Below are 19,436 nucleotides of genomic sequence, written 5' to 3'. Positions count from 1 at the left end.
CGTCGGATGTGGCAGGGCTTGGAAACCATTACAGACTACAAAGGGAAGCACAGCCGAGATCTGCCCAGTGAGACGAGCGTACCAGACGAGCTAAACTACTTCTATGCTCGCTTTGAAGCAAATAACACTGAAACATGCCAGCTGTTCTGTAAGACTGTGTGATCATGCTCTCCGCAGCCGATGTCAGTAAGACCTTTAAACAGGTCAACATTCACAAGGGCCAGACGGTCTACCAGGACTTGTACTGTGTTCACTGACATTTTCAACCTCTCCCTGTCCGAGTCTGTAATACCAACATGTTCTGAGCAGACCACCATAGTGCCTGTGGCCAAGAACACTAAGGTAAGCTGCCTAAATGACTACCGAACCGTGGCACTCACGTCTGTAGCCATGAAGGGCTTCGAAAGGCTGGTCATGGCTCACATCAACACCATTATCCCAGAAACCCTAGACCCACTCCAATTTGCATACCGCCCCAACAGATCCACAGATGATGCAATCTCTATTGCACTCCACACTGCCCTTTCCCACCTGGACAAAAGGAACACCTATGTGAGAATGCTGTTCATTGACTACAGCTCAGTGTTCAACAACATTGTACCCTCAAAGCTCATCAATAAGCTAAGAACCCTGGGACTAAACACCTCCCTCTGCAACTGGATCCTGGACTTCCTGACGGGTGGTAAGGGTAGGTAACAACACATCCACCACGCTGATCCTCAACGCAGGGGCCCCTCAGGGGTGCGTGCTCAGTCCCCTCCTGTACTCCCTGGTCACTCATGACTGCACGGCCAGGCACGACTCCAACACCATCATTAAGTTTGCCGATGACACAAAAGTGGTAGGCCTGATCACCGACAACGATGAGACAGCCTATAGCACGGAGGTCAGAGACCTGGACATGTGGTGCCAGGACAACAACCTCTCCCTCAACGTGATCAAGACAAAGGAGATTATTGTGGACTACAGGAAAAAGAGGACCGAGGACACCCCCATTCTCATTGACGGGGCTGTAGTGGAGCAGGTTGAGAGCTTCAAGTTTCTTGGTGTCCACATCACCAACAAACTAACATGGTCCAAGCACACCAAGACAGTCTTGGAGAGGGCACAACAAAACCTCAGGAAACTGAAAAGATTTGTCATGGGTCCTCAGATCCTCAAAAGGTTCTACAGCGGCACCATCAAGAGCATCCTGACTGGTTGCATCATTGCCTGGTATGGCAACTGCTCGGCCTCCGACTGCAAGGCAGAGGGTAGTGCGAACGGCCCAGTACATCACTGGGGCCAAGCTTCCTGCAATCCAGGACCTCTATACCAGGCGGTGTCAGAGGAAAGCCCTAAAAATTGTCAAAGACTCCAGCCACCCTAGTCATAGACTGTTCTCTCTGCTACCGCACGGCAAGCAGTACCGGAGCGTCAATTCTAGGTCCAAGAGACTTCTGAACAGCTTCTACCCCCAAGCCATAAGACTCCTGAACACCTAATCAAATGGCTACCCAGACTAGTTTCATTGTCCCCCCTCTTTTACACCGCTGCTACTCTCTGTTGTTATCATCTATGCATAGTCACTTTAATAACTATATCTACATGTATATATTACCTCAGCTAACCGGTGCACCCGCACATTGACTCTGTACCGGTACCCCCCTGTATATAGTCTCGCTTTTGTTATTTTACTGTTGCTCTTTAATTACTTGTAACTTTTATTTCTTATTCTTATCCGTATTTTTTGCATTGTTGGTTAGAGGCTCGTAAGTAAGCATTTCACTGTAAGGTCTACTACACCTGTTGTATTCGGCGCATGTGACTAATACAATTTTATTTTATTTATTAAAGTGTCCAGTGATTGGGTCTCAATGTAGGCAGCAGCCTCTCTGAGTTAGTGATTGCTGTTTAGCAGTCTGATGGCCTTGAGATAGAAGCTGTTTTTCGATCTCTGTTTTTCGATCCCAGCTTTGATGCACCTGTACTGACCTCGCCTTCTGGATGATAGCGGTGTGAACAGGCAGTGGCTTGGGTGGTTTTGTCCTTGATTATCTTTTTGGCCTTCCTGTAACATTGGATGCTGTAAGTGTCATGGAGGGCAGGTAGTTTGCCCCCGGTGATGCGTTGTATAGACCGCACCACCCTCTGGAAAGCCTTGCGTTTGAGGGCGGTGCAGTTGCCGTACCAGGCTGTGATACTAACATCCAACTTTGACTTAAAGAATATATTTTCTGTACTACAAATATTTAACTTGTCAGCTGCCCATTGCTAGTTGGTTGGATGGGCAGCTAGGTAGGTTGGTACTGCATAACTAGCTAGCATTACAGAACGACTAACAAACAAGACAACATTTATTATGGAAGCTAGATAAAACTAGCTTGCAACCTTAGCTAGATGGGTTATGAAATTAATGCCCAATTCTAAAATACTTAGATAGCCTGATTGATTTCTTTGATTTGCTTGAAAGTTATCACGTTCAGCAGCAGCAAAAGTGATCACACACTTTTGGCCGTGCAGTCCATCCCAACTATAAAACAAGTTTAGGTTATTCAAACCAGATCTGTAATCGATGACAACTATCTGGCTAGGTGATGTCGTTTTGTCATCAATATTTAGGATTCATGCTGATGAGGGACACTGCTTCTGGCTTGCCTCAAGCTATATACCTAGCTGGGAGGTATACATACGTAACATGCATGAGTCATGACACTTGATCAACATTCATCTTTTTAGTTTTGTCTCATCGATATTAATTAGCTATTAATAGCAGTATCTTTACTTAGCAACAAATTTCATGACTGGCTGGCTATCTAGACAGAAAAAAATAAATGCTATGATATAATGTTCCCACTCACACTAGAAACAGACCCATCAAACGTGTCTGTTTTTACAGTGGCATAGAACACCCGTGTGCATGCATTTATTGTTTCGAATTAACACTTTAGCACCTTGGCTTCGTAGCTTGAAATACAGTGCCTTCAGAAAGTATTCAGACCCCTTGACTTTTTCCAAATTTTGCTACGTTACAGCCTTATTCTAAAATTGATTAAATAAATAAAAATCCTCAGCAATCTACACATAATACCCCATAATGACAAAGTGAAAACAGGTTTTTAGAAATGTTTGAACATTTTGATTTACGCAAGTATTCATATGTAACCCTTTGCTATGAGACTCGAAATTGAGCTCATGTGCATCTTGTTTCCATTGATCATCCTTGAGATGTTTCTACAACTTAATTGGAGTCTACCTGTGATAAATTCAATTGATTGGATATGATTTGGAAAGGCACACACCTGTCAATATAAGGTCCCACATTGACAATGCATGTCAGAGCAAAAACCAAGCCATGAGGTTGAAGGAATTGTCCGTAGAGCTCTGAGACAGGATTGTGTCGAGGCACAGATCTAGGGAAGGGTACCAAAAAATCTCTGAAGCATTGAAGGTCGTGAAGCACACAGTGGCCTCCATTATTCTTAAATGGAAGAAGTTTCGAACCACCAAGACTCTTGCTAGAGCTGGCCGCCGGGCCAAACTGAGCAAAAGCAGGAGAAGGGCCTTGGTCAGGGAGGAGACCAAGAACCCAATGGTCACTCTGACAGAGCTCCAGAGTTCCTCTGTGGAGATGGGAGAGCCTTCCAGTAGGACAACCATCCCTGCAGCACTCCACCAATCAGGCCTTTATGGTAGAGTGGCCAGACGGAAGCCACTCCTCAATAAAAGGCACATAACAGCCCGCTTGGAGTTTGCCAAAAGGCACCTAAAAACTCTCAGACCATGAGAAAAAGATTCTCTGGTCTGATGAAACCAAGATTGAACTCTTTGGCCTGAATGCCAAGCGTTCCCTCTGGAGGAAACCTGGTACCATCCCTACGGTGAAGCGTGGTGGATGCTGCCATGTTTTTCAGCGGCAGGGACTGGGAGACTAGTCAGGATCGAGGCAAAGATGAACAGAGAGTACAGAGAGATCCTTGATGAAAACCTGCTCCAGAGCGCTCAGGACCTCAGACTGGGGCGAGGGTTTACCTTCCAACAAGACAACGACCCTAAGCACACAGCCAAGACAATGCAGGAGTGGCTTCGGCACAAGTCGCTGAATGTCCTTGAGTGGCCCAGCCAGAGCCCAGACTTGAACCCGATCTAACATCTCTGGAGAGACCTGAAAATAGCTGTGCACCAACGCTCCCCATCCAACCTGACAGAATTTGAGAGGATCAGCAGAGAAGAATGGGAGAAACTCCCCAAATACTGGTGTGCCAAGCTTGTAGTGTCACGCCCAAGAAACCTCAATGCTGTAATCGCTGCCATAGGTGCTTCAACAAAGTAGTGAATAAAGGGTCTGAATACTTACGTAAATGCTTTTATTTATATACATTTGGAAAAAAATCTAAAAACCAGTTTTTGCTTTGTCATTATGGAGTATTATGTGTAGATTGATGAGGAGAAATCAACAATTGTATGAATTTTTAGAATAAGGCTGTAACGTAACAAAATGTGAAAAGTCAAAGGGTCTGATTACCTTCTGAATGCACTGTATATGGAGACTGTTTAGTGCTAAAAATAAGGGGTTATATACACACATATATATATATATATATATATAGTACCAGCTGCCACCACGCTTCACCGTAGGGATGGTACCAGGTTTCCTCCAGAGGGAACGCTTGGCATTCAGGCCAAAGAGTTCAATCTTGGTTTCATCAGACCAGAGAATATTTTTCTCATGGTCTATATATATATATATATATATATATATATATATATATATATAGACAGCACTAGTCTTTTTCTCATGGTCTATATATATTTGGACAGTACCAGTCAGCTTGGCAACACCTACTTATTCCAGGGTTTTCTTTATTTTTGCTATTTTTTTTTTTGTCTAATAATAGTGAAGACATCAAAACTATGAAATCACACACAAGAATCATGTCATAACCAAAAAAGTGTTAAACAAATCAAAATGTATTTTATATTTGAGATTCTTCAAAGTAGCCACACTTTGTCTTGATGACAGCTTTGCACACTCTTGGCATTCTCTCAACCAGCTTCACCTGGAATGCTTTTCCAACAGTTCCCACATATGCTGAGCACTTGTTGGCTGCTTTTCCTTCGCTCTGCGGTCCAACTCATCCCAAACCAACTCAATTGGGTTGAGGTCGGGTGATTGTGGAGGCCAGGTCAGAACTGAAGTATGGTTAACAATTCAACATTTATCCCAAAATCAAATAGCAAAATGATCCTTGGTATGACCTTCTTAAAAACAAATCCATATAGCTTAGTAGAACCCCCCCCCCCCCACCCCGGCTTAGACAGGGCTTAGACCATCGGTTAAGCAAATTAAAATGTTAAGCAAATCCCATAACAAAGGTGTTGAATACTTATTGACTCAAGACATGTCAGCTTTTCATTTTTTATTAATTTGTAAAAATGTCAAAAAAGTCAAAAAAAATCAAAAAAGTCAGTGTGAATTATTTTTGAAGGCACTGTATTTTCCCGCTCAACATGTTCTGATTCAAAAACAACTGCTAGTATATGCTATAGTGATCTGCAAATAGCAAATAGTAAATAGTTTTTCTTTCTACTTGTAAGGTTCTGTATTTATTTTCTTAGTCAACCTTGTGTTGCGTTTCGTTGTGTTCTTGAACGTAGCCCTGTTTGTGTGTGTTCTTGACCGTAGCCCTGTCTTTCATTTTTGTTCATTGATTTCACCTGTGTTAGTTACTCACCTGGTCTCATCAGCTCCTTATTTCGTTCAGTTCATTCTGTTTGTGCCTTTGTGAGGCATTGTTCGTTTTGACTCTACTAAGCCTTTTCCTAGCTCGTTTGTGACAACCAGTTGCAGCCTTCAGTCCTAGTTTTGATTCACCTGCCTGTTTGCCTACCTGTGTATGACCAATGCCTGCCTGTGACCACGATTTCCTGCCTTTAGCGAAGGCGAAATAAACACCTGCTGCGCTCTGCGCGTGAATCTACACCTCTTTCTCCTTGAGTATTCATTACACTACTAGCTCATAGTCAATAATCTAAATAATGTTTATTGGTTTATTACATGTTGTTTTTGTAATTACAAGCATTTATGCTGTCAATAATTTGGACCTAAACCTTTCATCACAGAAACATATTTACTGTATATTTAAATGGAAAAGTAATGGTTTTCGATAAATGATTCAGAATTTCTTTGTTTAGCACTTAATGTAATGTATGATTTAATGTATGAGAGCACATGTGTAATCCATTCACAGCTGACATTTCTTAATAGGGAAGAAAAACATTGTGTTTCATGTTAAAATGATGAAGTTAACTTTGAGATGAAAATGGTCAATCTAACAGAACTGAAATATGGTTAACAATGCAACATTTATCCCCCAAAAATCCAACTCACCCTGAAGTACGAGACTATACCACCACATGGGGTTGTCCAAGCCTTCATATTATTTAGTTTCGCCCCCATTGTTCTGTCTTTGGCTTCTTTTTAATATGCCAACTAACTCAGGTTGATTCAATTCAGACATAGTCTCATGCGAGGTTTCGGCTGAAGACCAGGGGGTGTCTTAATAGCTTCTGACAGGGAAATCAAAGATCAAGATAGAGTGCTGTACTAAATGGCAGGTCTTTATTAATTACAGGGCAGGTGGGCTAGCAGCCTTCATGCCTTCAGCCAGGCAGAAATAGTGGCTCCCTCCGCCTGTAGTGCCGTACAGCTGCCTGCCTGCGTGGAATTTGGCTCAATAATTAATGAATCAGAACCCCCTCCCCGTGGTGGAAGCCGTAGAATAACAGTTAGAAAAGCCACTATTTAAACACACGCTAGTACAATGGAACTTTCTAGATGTGTTTTCATGCACTTCCACACGGATATCCGTCATTACTGAGGAGTAAAGGCAGTGGTCATGAAGTGAGATATCTACTGTAGATCTGAGAATAAAATAAGATTTTGTTTTAGAGGAACCAGTCAAATATTCACCTGCAGTGTTCACAGTTGATAAGACTTGGGTTTTTGAGAAAAGTCCATAGCCATAGGCTATTGCTAAGAAACTGCAACCTCAACAGAAACGAAGACTAGATACTTTATTAATGGCTAGATAAAACATAGTGTATATTTGCATTCCATGTAAATGACCGCATAGTGGATATGGTGGGAGGAAACCATTTCCCAGATGGAGATAAGCTCCATTACAACCCATGAACTGCTATCCAATGTCAAAGCGATTTCCGTTCATACGCTCTTTGAAGCGCTGTGTCTGTTGTGACAGAAATGGAAATTTCACATCTGTCCCTCAAGAAAGCATGTGTACAGTTAGTCATTTCATATTCAATGTAATTTCATGCTGTTAATGAACAACATGTGGGTGGTTGCTCAGTCAAATTCTGTGAAGGAAACCTCTGAAAGCGTGTTTACCATTCAAACATTCATTACCTCGAACGGGACCTGTCCATCAGATTAAAATTCATTGATTATCAACTGTGCTATCCAGCCTCAAGCAAGAATGTGAAGAGGATGGCGAGTCAACTGACCCATCATAGTATCACCTTCATCTATATTCTTTGGTCCCTGATTTAACATAGTACCCCTCCTCTGAAACGATGCAAGATCATTGTAACTTTCAGTGAAATTACCAGTTACTGGCAAGCGATGTATTTACTGAAAACTGTTCAATACTTGACATAGAATATTCGTCATGCTTGAGAAAAACATTCAACGGAACTAAAATATTGCTGTCTCTCTCCTCTTTAATGACTCACTAGTGGCGGTCATTGAGAAGCTATGTGTTTTGTATACGTTAGAGTCAAGTAGGGTTCATTCTCTTGGCAGACGACCTAGGGGGGGCCACACATTGCGTTTGGTCCGGTCGTCTGACCTCTGAACACTGAGTCCAGTTGAAGGGCACTGCAATTTGGTCCTTTTTTTCCTTTAGAGGTAGGAGGAAACATTGACATAGCCTTCCATACTGGGTGGATTTTTTTCTCTCTCTCTGCCTAGTTGAGTTTCCTGAATGATTACTGCCTTCCGAAGTAAAGCAGACCAACCTTTCTTTCTAACATAAACACATATGGTGTGGATTTGTCTCATATAAAGACATGCATTCTTTGCCGCTTAACTGTTATGGAGACAGCATTATCTTGCATTCTCCACCAATACAGTATTTATGTCTGGCGTGCCAGGCCGCTATGGAGCCAATGAAATGACAAAATACTTCAAACAACGGCTGTCACGCCGGTGCCTATAACAAACAGCCAGGCTCTCTCTCTCTGTCTCTCTCTCCTCACCAGGTTATCGTGGGCCATTTTAAGGAAAGGGCCATTACACCTTCACATGTGGGCAATGGGGAGGCAGGGAGATGAGAAGTGATGGGACTGTCACGTTTGTCAGTTGACACGGGTTTGTGTTTCTCGCGGTCGACATCCACTGAGAGCCACAGACAACTCACTCTCTCTGGCTGAGGTGTCCATTTATCTCAAGTAGAGCTGTCAGGGATATGATGGATGGAAAAAAATACATTATATTTCCTTCACCTGATATCCAGTCAGCCGGGCAGACAGCCATTTTTCCCACGCAGTGATTGTGTCTCCAGGGGTTTCTGCGCATGAACGGATAGAGACTCAAGACCTGAACTGAACGTTTATAGGCAATTTAGATCTCATTCCGTAACCAATAAGGGTTTGGAGTTTTTATTGTTAAAATCAACATCAGCAATCAGCCCTGGCTGCTGATGCTCTGGTCTGGAGTCTAAGTCTACTCCCTAACGTTGAGTCAGGGTCAGCCCTCATTACCAAGTCAAGTCATTATCATTGTACGCTTTATTAGGGGGTTTAGTAAACTAGATTTTACCTTTATCTTCCAAGCAAACCAGTGATATTAATACCCATAAATTATAGAGGGAATTTCCTCTGTAATAAACGTCATTCGTTTTCATGCTGGCCAAAAGCTTTCAAACTGCCATTGGAAGGTAAAGATTAAGGAAAGGATTCACAATGAGTCACTTCCTTAAATTCCATCATTTGTCTGTGCAAGATCATTTTAGAGTCAACTGGTCCATGGTAATTTCCAGTGAATCCTGTCACGCTCCCTTTGTTTCAGATGGGACTGAGATATGCATGTGATTTTCTTGTTAACACCATGGACTCTCTCCAAAATATGGTTTAATGGTGTGTGTTCACACTGTTGCTTATATTGCAGAGGAATAACAAGACTAAGAATGGATGAAACTGACTCTACCGGCATATTTGCTGATGTTTGCATGAATGTGTATGCATGTGCAGTATGTGAGAGCGAGTGTGTGCATGTGAAATTTCAATCAATGTGTGAAATTCACCTGCCCTGTACATGATGTATACTGTATCACTGCTTACTTTTGACAAGCCAGCACTTTGCTTACATCCAGTCATTACACTGACGTCGGAACCGACAGCAGTTACATTACTCAGATGTGTTTATGTTCCATAGGAGAAAGTAGCTTTAGACATTTTTGAAAGTCAGCCAGCCAAGCTGCAGTTTTACTGTAAAGTTGATGAATACTCATTTCCACTGTTTATTTCTAGATAAAGGGTCCTTAAACACAAAGTAAACATACTTAGACCACTTGCCATGGTAACATTACAATGCTGCTGTAGTGACCTGGTGTACATGAAAGATGGAGATGGATGAGGAAAGAGGCAAGTCATTAGCGACTCAGAACGTACACAATTGAATCCACTTCATTATAACCCAGCAGGACATTCCATAAAGACTGCTTTTGCAATGAATGGGTTTAATCCAAGTCATTGAGGACACACTTCTCTTTGAAATTCCCCAAGAGCAACTGTAGTGTATCCACTATCCACTGTAACAGGAGCTACAGGAGCCACGAGATACAATTTACTCAAATATTCTCGACTCGAAAAACAATTCTGTTTGTATGAGTTACAGCTTTAATTAATGAGTATTACCTGTGCTCTATTGTAACAAATGTGTTCTTAATATGCCTGCAATTTGTAAAGTGCAGATAATTCTCCCTTTGGTAACGCTGTGTTCATAATATGATGCGAAGGAAAGTTAGTGATCTCAGACTGTGAATTGAATGGTTTGTCAAATTGACAGGACATCAACTGCAAAAAAAAGAATGCTTCTCTGTATTTCTACGTACGTAAGGCATACAGTATTTTGTAAGCGGAAAATGTCCTCCAGAGAGAAGTAGGGCGATATGAGGTGAGGGAGGGGCACGATGACAGCAGAACGAATCCAAACTGAATGGGTTTTTCAACCTAAATCGGTTGTAAATTCCACAGCTCTGAGTGTAAAGAAGTCATTTTTATTCCAGACATTCACATTCCCAGACTCAACAGATGCCATTCTAAACTCAACAACACAGTAGGCAAGCAATTCTGGAGGCAGGCCAGATAAACTTTCTCCTAAACATGCATTGGAGGTTTGATTGAAGGTATGATTCTACGCCCAGATATCTGACCGATTACTTTCCCCGTGTTAGGGATGCGCACAATCACAGCACCAGATTGCTAATGTGTACTTATACAGGTTCAGGAGTAATGCTGGGAAAGGTACTTTCTTGTATACTGGAGCCTCAGAGTGGAATGAGTTGCCTCTGCCCATAAAAACGACGTCCTCTCTGGGCAGCTTTGAAAATAAAGTAAAAAAACAGTTTGATGTATTCTGTGCCCATTTGAATGAACCCTACGATGTAACTGCAATGATGAGGTAGATGTTCTTCTTCTTTGTTTTTATGTTTTATTATCTCGCTGTCGTGCTGTGTTTAACCGTGTTCGATCTTGCCTAGCCATCCTTGTCTCAATGGGACCACAACGGAAATAAGTCCCAGACTTGATTGTATGTTATCAAATCATCAATGATTTCATTCATGTGCATGTATGGCTTTTTCAAGTTTTATGTGTGCTTGTTTTTTAAAACGATTGAATTAATAAACTAAAATGTAAATATTTTCTGCAGCCCTGGTTGATTTGTCATTTGATTTTCAACACCTACAGAATACCTGTGAGACAAAGAAACAAAGCAGCTGGCCAAACAAAAACAAGCTAACAGATATTTCCGCTCTGAAATTCAAAAGCTGTCAGCTAAGTGTGCGGGGCCATTTGACGGGGTATTGTGTATCAGCAATGCTCTCCTCATTTAATCAGTTCGCTCTTAACAAGAAAATAATGTCACAACAGATTACTGCTGATTTACATAACTGTAGTTGTTGTAATTTATGCAGTGACTTCTATTAGTTTATGACCAGCCTGTCAGTAATGTTCTGAAGACTGTTCTGAAGGACTCACCCGGCAGAACAGGCCTACGCACCCCAATGTCTGCAGTGCATAATGAGTTTTCACCGACATTTCAGCGATAACAATATGAAGCAGTTGATGATAAATCCTGCCATGTGGATTGATCAGACATGTAATTTGTGAATATGACTTTAGATGTGGAGGTATCTCATACAGGGTTGCATGTTTTAAATTTGCCTTGAGGATCCCTTGTCATTCAGCTCAAGCATGATGTCACAGAAGCTCGTAGGTATTTCACATGTAACACCTGGTCCTTCTCCCATTTAGCATTTTCAGCTACCATGTTCCAGGTTGATCTTCACTGATTAAACATTCAACGCTACAACATCTCTCTCTCTCTCTCTCTCTCTCTCTCTCTCTCTCTCGCAGTGCATGCTGGGTGTTTTTGGAGTTTGAGTGTTTGGTGTGGAAAGCTCTATCCTAACTAACTTTCTTGATTCCTTTCTTTACATGTTATTTTCTATGGTGGAGGGTTAATGCAATATTTGTTTTAGCGGTATCCAAAGTTTTTTTTCAAAGTTAGGGTGGAAGAGGACAGAGAAACTTTCCTGGGGTTTGGAAGTTGTGGTGTGCGCGATGGCTTCTCAGCCTAGCGCGGAGGAGACGCTGTCTATACAGCATGGATTCAGGTGTGTTCCTGAGAACGGAGTTAAGGTGGAGGAGGTTCTGCTCGCGGTCGGTGAACAGGTAGGAGCTGAGTTTATACATTCTGCTTCTAGAATGAACAAAGCTGTGGTTGTGTTCATGAAAAGGGCTAATTTGGTTGGTAGGCTAATTGCTAGCGGAATATTTGTAAGGGATGTGTTGGTGTCAATTTCACCTCTCTCTACCCCTTCAACAAGAGTTGTAGTGGCAAATTTGCCTCCGTTTTGTACGGATGATCAAATTAGGAAAGAGCTGAGTCGTTTTGGTAAGTTTGCTAGCGGTTTCCGTGTACTGTCAGCAGGGTTTCAGGCAGATGCCGTTAAACACGTTGTTTCGTTCCGGAGGCAAGTGTTTATGTTTCTGAACAACAACGAGCAACAGCTAAATGTGCACTTTAAAGTGAGACATGGGGAGGGGCTCTATGCAGGTTTTGCCAGCACAGATAGTCTACGGTGTTTTGAATGTGGGGATTTGGGGCACAAGAGTTTTGCGTGCCCACACAAAGGCCGTAGAAAAGGTGAGGGTACAAGCGCCAGTGGGGGAAATCGAGGTCAAAGTGCAGGGGGTAAGGAGATGTAGACCGCATAGGCTGGACCTAGTCAGGTTAGAGATGGTGGGGTAGATGAGGCTGGGCCTAGTCAGGCTAGAGATGGTGGGGTAGCTGTAGCTGAGTTTAGTCAGGCTAGAGATGGTGGGGTAGTGGAGGATGGGTCTAGTCAGGCTAGAGATGGTGGGGAAGCAGAGGCCGGGTCTAGTCATGCTAGAGATGGTGGGGTAGCTGAGGCTGGGCCTAGTTATGCTATGGAGGGTGCTGGGTCTAGGCAGGATATGGATGGTGGTATAGCAGAGGCTGAGTCTAGTCAGGCTATGGATGGTGGGGTAGCTGAGGCTGGCCCTAGTCATGCTATGGAGGGTGGGGTAGCTGAGGCTGGCCCTAGTCATGCTATGGAGGGTGGTGTAGATGATACTGGGTCTAGTCAGGTTATTCTAGTGGATGAGGAGAGTATAGTGGGGAAGTGTAAGAGATTAGGGGGGGAGATGTTGCTGTGGGTGAGGCCCTAACCAGAGAGAAAGAGCAGGTGGTCAGGGTGGGAGATAGAGAAGAGGAGGAAAGTGAGTCTGAGGAAGAGGATGAGGAGTTATTTTTTTCAGACTCCTCTTCAATTGGCCCGGAGCTGACAGCCAGTCAACCAGAAGGGTCTAAGTACACGTTGAGAGAACTGACAAGGTTCCTGAATGAGACTAAGGGGAAAAAAGTTAATCTTGAGGCTTTTTTTCCTGATCCTAGAAAGTTTGTAAGATCAGTACAACATGCTATGAGAAATGAGGGGCATGGTGTCCTCTCACCCAAGAAACGGTTTAGGTTGAGGAAGTGGGTCACAACAGTGCGTAAAGGTTTACCTTCAGACACTGTTTAAATGTTTAATTTCTTTCTGACACTGGGGCTTTTTGAGCTTTGCTATTGGTCTATTTCTCTGCTGGCTTTTCTCCCACTTCTTATGGAGACTCTTCGGGTAGGCTCGCTTAATATAAATGGCGCCAGAGATGCGGGAAATAGGAGTGTGTTGGGTGAATATGTAAAACAAAAAAAAGTACATGTGTTATTTCTGCAGGAGACGCATAGTGATGTGGTGAATGAAGTTGATTGGGGGCTCTGGTGGAAAGGGGCAAGTGTGTTGAGCCATGGGACAAATCTTAGTGCAGGGGTGGCAGTCCTTTTTGCACCGGGTCTGTCTGTAAAAATTTGCTCCTCAAAGGAAGTGTGTAAGGGTAGGTTGCTTGTTGTTAAAGCAGAAATTAACAGCATGGGTTTTGTTTTTATAAATGTGTATGCGCCTAACACAGGGAGAGAAAGAGGGGTTCTATTTGGGAGTCTTAGACAGGAACTCTCACAAGTAGCGCCTGAGGAGACGCTGGTGATCGGAGGTGACTGGAACTGTACAATGGATTTTACAAAAGACAGAAATGGGGAAGAGCCTCATTCAGTGTCAGTGGGAGTGTTAGGGGACATCATTAATCAGTTTGACCTAGTGGATGTTTGGAGAACTAAACATCCAAACACAAGACAGTATACATGGGTGAAGGTTTTTGGGGCTAGGGTGAGTGCAGCCCGACTTGATCGTTTTTACATATCTAGGAATCAGAGCAATAGGCTGCTGGGCGCTACCATTCTCCCAGTGGGGTTTTCGGACCATCACATAACCATGGCTCGGCTGTCTATTTCACCAGGGCCCCGGCAGGCATCTTATTGGAAGTTCAATGTAAAGCTCTTACAAGATGCCACTTTTTGCTCAGTTTTCCAGACCTTTTGGGAAAGGTGGGGGCAGCGAAGAGAGGAGTATGAGTCTCTGAGTCAATGGTGGGATGTGGGGAAAGTGCAGATTCGGCTTTTCTGTCAACAGTACACAGCTCTCTCATCATCAGAGGCTAGGAGAGTATTGGGGGAACTAGAGCGGTGTATTAGTGAGATGGAGGTAGAGATGGTGGGGCAAGGCAATGTAGGCCTCCAGGCTAATTTAGCCGAATTACGTAGGGACCTGGGCAGTTTTTTCCAGGTTAAAGCAAAGGGAGCACTTGTAAGAGCTAGGTTCTCCATGCTCAAGGAGATGGATGCTCCCAGCTCCTTCTTCTTTGGTTTGGAAAGACAGAGCAGTGAAGCCAAGGGTATGCATTGTCTACGGCTGTCTGATGGGCGGGTGACCTCTGTGGTGGGGGAGATGCGGGAGCGGACTGTGGAGTTTTATACTGAATTGTATAGGGCAGAAATGTGTGATCCTATGTGTGCTCAGGTCTTGTTCGCAGGACTCCCTAAGCTCTCTCGGGCACAGAGGGATGAAATGGACATTCCTCTGTTGTCACATGAACTGGCAGAGGCCGTAACCCAGATGTCCCCCGGTCGTGCACCGGGGGTCGATGGACTCCCAGTGGAGTTTTACAAAAAATTCTGGGGAATAATTGGACAGGACTTCTTTTGCGTCTTGCGTGAATGCATCGGGGTAGGAGAGTTGCAGATGAGCTGCCGTTGGGCGGCTCTGACTCTCCTGCCCAAAAAAGGGGACTTGTGTGAACTTAAGAACTGGAGGCCTGTGGCATTACTCTGTGCGGACTACAAGATTTTTGCCAAGGTCCTCTCTAACAGACTGAAGTCCCATCTGGACTCTATAATACACAAGGACCAGACATATTGTGTACCGGGACGCTCAATCACGGACAACTTGTTCTTGATTAGGGACATGTTGGACTTGTCGAGAGGTTCTAATGTGAACTTTGGACTGGTCTCTTTAGATCAAGAGAAGGCTTTTGATAGAGTGGATCATGAGTATCTGTTTAATGTGATGTCTGTGTTTGGGTTTGGGAAGAGTTTTGTGACCTGTGTGAAGCTGTTGTATGCTGGGGTGTCATGTATGGTTAAGGTGGGAGGGGGGAGGGGGGCTCAGTAGGCCAGTCTGGGTGAGACGGGGCATTAGACAAGGATGCCCTCTATCTGGGCAGCTATACACACTAGCCATTGAGCCTTTTTTAGGACTGCTACGCAGGAGACTGCAGGGAGTGTGCTGGACAGGCATGGGTGTGGTGACAGGAATAGCAGTCTCAGCATACGCAGATGATGTTTCTGTGATGGTCAGGGATGGGCAAGATATGCAGGAACTAGAGACCAGTCTGAAGGTGTACGAGGGAGCTTCATCAGCTAAGGTAAACTGGGGAAAGAGCAAAGCTCTGTTATGTGGGGCATGGGGGGATAGGGCTCCTCCTCTGCTTCCAGGGGGTTTGCAGTGGGGTTGTGAAGGGCTTAAAGTGTTGGGGGTGTACCTGGGCTCGGAGAGGTGGGTCAGGAAGAACTGGGAGGGGCTGTCACAGGCAGTGGTGTCAAGACTGGCCAGGTGGAGGTGGCTCCTATCCCAAGTGTCATATAGAGGGAGGGTGCTGATAATTAACAACCTGGTGGCATCTTCCTTGTGGCATAAACTGGCTGTCCTCAACCCCCCCGCCGGTCTGCTTGCAGACCTGCAACGCAAGCTGGTGGATTTCTTTTGGTCGGGACATCACTGGCTGAAGGCAGCAGTGTTGTACATGACCGTCCACGAAGGAGGACAGGGCCTGGTGGAACTGGAGAGCAGGATGGCTGCTTTCCGGCTAAAGGCGGTGCAGAGACTGCTGTATCATACCGATGTTGGCTGGAGGGAACCAGCATGCGCACTGCTGAGGAGAGCTGGTGGATTAGGGTTGGACCGGCAGCTGTTCCTCATGGAGAGGCTGAGTACAGCAGGTCTCTCAGAGTTTTACTCTGCGGTGCTGAGGGCCTGGGAGCTGCTAAGGCCCATACGAGAAGGGGGTGTGGAGCCTGGGCAGTGGGTGTGGGAGGAGCCTATTTTCCACAACCCAGCCATCCCTTTGAGATCGGTTCAGTCTGCCACCCTGCAGAGGCAACTGATGGCAGGGGGTTTACGAAGGCTAGGTGACCTGAGACTGCTGGGAGAGGAGGGGTGGAAAACCCCGGAGGTCTTGGCGCAACAAACAGGAATAACGTCTCTTAGACTGTTGGAGAGATTCCTGGAGGAGGTCCAGGAGGCACTGTCTGAGCAGGTAAGGGGGGTGTTTGAGAGGCCAAAGGGAGAGGGGCCACCAATGTTTCCGCCACTGCAGGTGACGGCAGAGACTGGAGACTGGCAAGGGGGTCTGGAGGACTTGTTAGATTTTAACACTCCGAGCCTGGGGGAATTTGAGGGGGTGGGAGGTAAAGCTCTCTACAACCTCTGCGTTAAGGTTAGGAACATTAGAAGTCTAACAGGAGTGAAGGCACATCAGTGGCAGGGGGTATGTGGGGCGGAGAGTATGGTGGGTTTTAGATGGAGGGCGCTCTACAAACCCCCAGTACCAAAGAGGTCAGGGGACCTCCAGTGGAGGGTTCTTCATGGAGCCCTGGCCACTAACAGCTGGTTGGCACGTGTTGATCCGGGAATTGGGCAGGGGTGTCCTTTCTGTCAAATGAATGAAACTGTGATTCATGTGTTTTCTGTGTGCACCAGGTTAATGCCATTAATGTCTCTGTTGGAATGTCTGTGTGAGAGGTTGGGGGTGGTTTTTGCTGTTGGGATGTTTATAATGGGATACAGGTATTCGAGTAAGGAGAAAGAAAAATGTGTTTTGTTGAATTTTCTGTTTGCTCAGGCAAAATTAGCTATTTGGCTAACAAGGAGAAACAGGGTCAAAGGTGGGGGGATAACAGACCCTTTACTATTGTTTAATGGGATGGTCTCTGCGCGCCTTAGGGTTGAGTTTGAGTTCTATAAACTGATCAAATGTGTGGAGATGTTTGAGGAGATATGGTGTGTTGGGGGGGCTGTCTGTATTGCTGGGGAAGATGTTTTGGATATACGGTTGTAGGAGAGGGTATTGTTTTTGTGTATGGTGATGTTGGTTTGTATCATGTGGTAGATGGAAAGGTGAGTATGGTACATGTATGCAGTACAGGATATATTTTTGTTTTTTTATTTTTAGGGGGGGGTGAGTGTTAAATGAAATGAGAATGTTTCAATAAAGAAAGACAAAAAGTCAAAAGTCTCTCTCTCTCTCTCTCTCTCTCCTGCGGCTGGTGTGGCATTAAAAAGTTTGTTGGGGAATGCACCTTGAAGATGATTAACTATCTTTGCTATATTAAAGCACACCCTCGCAGCCATCTGCCAAGTGCGATTGTGTTCAACCACCGAAACCATTTCATGAGAAAACTAATTTTCAGCCTCTTAATTATTTTTCATTACAGTGGCGCTAGCGGACTAGATTGGAATTGGACAGTAATTGGCTGGCCTGACCAGTGTGAACAATCGTGATGCATCAGTCTAGATGAAGTGTGACAGGGAGACATCTCGCCGCCGTGCAGCACCCATTAGACCGCTTCCTTGTTCCTGATTCTGTAAAACCCCCTTGGAGTGTGGTCAGTGCATGGTCTTCATAGTGCCCTTATAGGGAGCTGAAGTGAGGCAAAGTGCTGGCAGCAATCTGTGAGATGTTTATAACCTTTTCGCCCAGTGGTGCACCTGTCCTCAACCGTGTCCGATTGAGAGGGTGGGCTCTCACATTCTAATGCACTTTAACATTCTCCATGAGCTGGAAGTGGAACTAAAGGGGGCAGCTACTGCAGGTTTAAGAAGGATGTGTTCAGCACAGCTAGTGGGGCTGCTGTTAGGATGAACTTGTTTCATTTTTTTAAAAATCTGGACTATGATAGAAAAGCCTCTCCAAATGTACTTGCCTGAGCTGCGCTGCCAATCAATAAAGATCTTTCTGTGAAAGGTAAAACAGAGAATAAGTCTCTGCCGTCATTTCTCTCCTCTTCATTCTCCCAGCCGGGTCTTTGATAAGGGGCTGTCTGGGTTTGGCCAGTATGAGAGGTTGTGAGGAAAATGAGAGTATGAAAAAAAGCCTTCGGAAAGTATTCAGACCCCTTGACTTTTTCCACATTTTGTTACGTAACAGCCTTATTCTAAAGCGATGTACACACAATACCCCCTTAATTTTTAGAATTTTTTGCAAATTTATTTTAAAAAATAAAACTGATTTATATAAGTATTCAGACCCTTTGCTATAAGACTCGAAATTGAGCTCAGGTGCATCCTGTTTCCATTGATCATCCTTGAGATGTTTCTAAAACTTAATTGGAGTCCACCTGTGGTAAATTCAATTGATTGGACATGATTTGGAAAGGCACACACCTGTCTATATAAGGTCCCATAGTTGACAATGTATGTCAGAGCAAAAACAAAGCCATGAGTTCGAAGGAATTGTCCGTAGAGCTCTGAGACGGGATTGGGACGAGGCACAGATCTGGGGAAGGGTACCAAAAAACGTCTTCAGCATTGAAGGTTCCCAAGAACACAGTGGCCTCCATCATTCTTAAATGCAAGAAGTTTCGAACCATCAAGTCTCTTCATAGAACTGGCCACCAAGGCCAAACTGAGCATTTTGGGGGGGAAGGACATTGGTCAGGGAGGTGCCCAAGAACCCAATGGTCACTCTGACAGAGTTCCAGAGCTCTGTGGAGATGGGAGAGCCTTCCAGAGGAACAACCATCCCTGCAGCACTCCATCAATCAGGCCTTTACAGTAGAGTGGCCAGGCGGAAGCCACTCCTCAGTTAAAGGCACATGACAGCCCGCTTGGAGTTTGCCAAAAGGCACTTAAAGACTCTCAGATTGTGAGAAAAAAAACGATTGAATCCATTTTAGAATAAGGATGTAACGTAATAAAATGAGGAAAAGGTCAAGGGGTCTGAACACTTTCCGAATGCACTGTACGTCAGATGACTGGTTCCTCTCTTTCTGTTCAGTGCCTTAATACCTTAAACCCTTATTCAGATGTTTGAATAACGGTAACTCTGCAGTATAACACAGTGTTGTTGCAAAGTTGTTTCACAGTGTTTTGCTTTGATGGGGGGGGTGCAATGAGTAACCAACCAGAAAAATGCATGTCAAGTCAAAGCAAACATTCCACTCACCAAACAGAGCACTCCACCCAGCTTAGGTATCC

The sequence above is a fragment of the Salvelinus alpinus genome, chromosome 8 (genome assembly GCF_045679555.1).
Source record: "Salvelinus alpinus chromosome 8, SLU_Salpinus.1, whole genome shotgun sequence".
Taxonomy (NCBI): Eukaryota; Metazoa; Chordata; class Actinopteri; order Salmoniformes; family Salmonidae; genus Salvelinus; species Salvelinus alpinus.
This window is presented reverse-complemented; position numbering follows the sequence as displayed.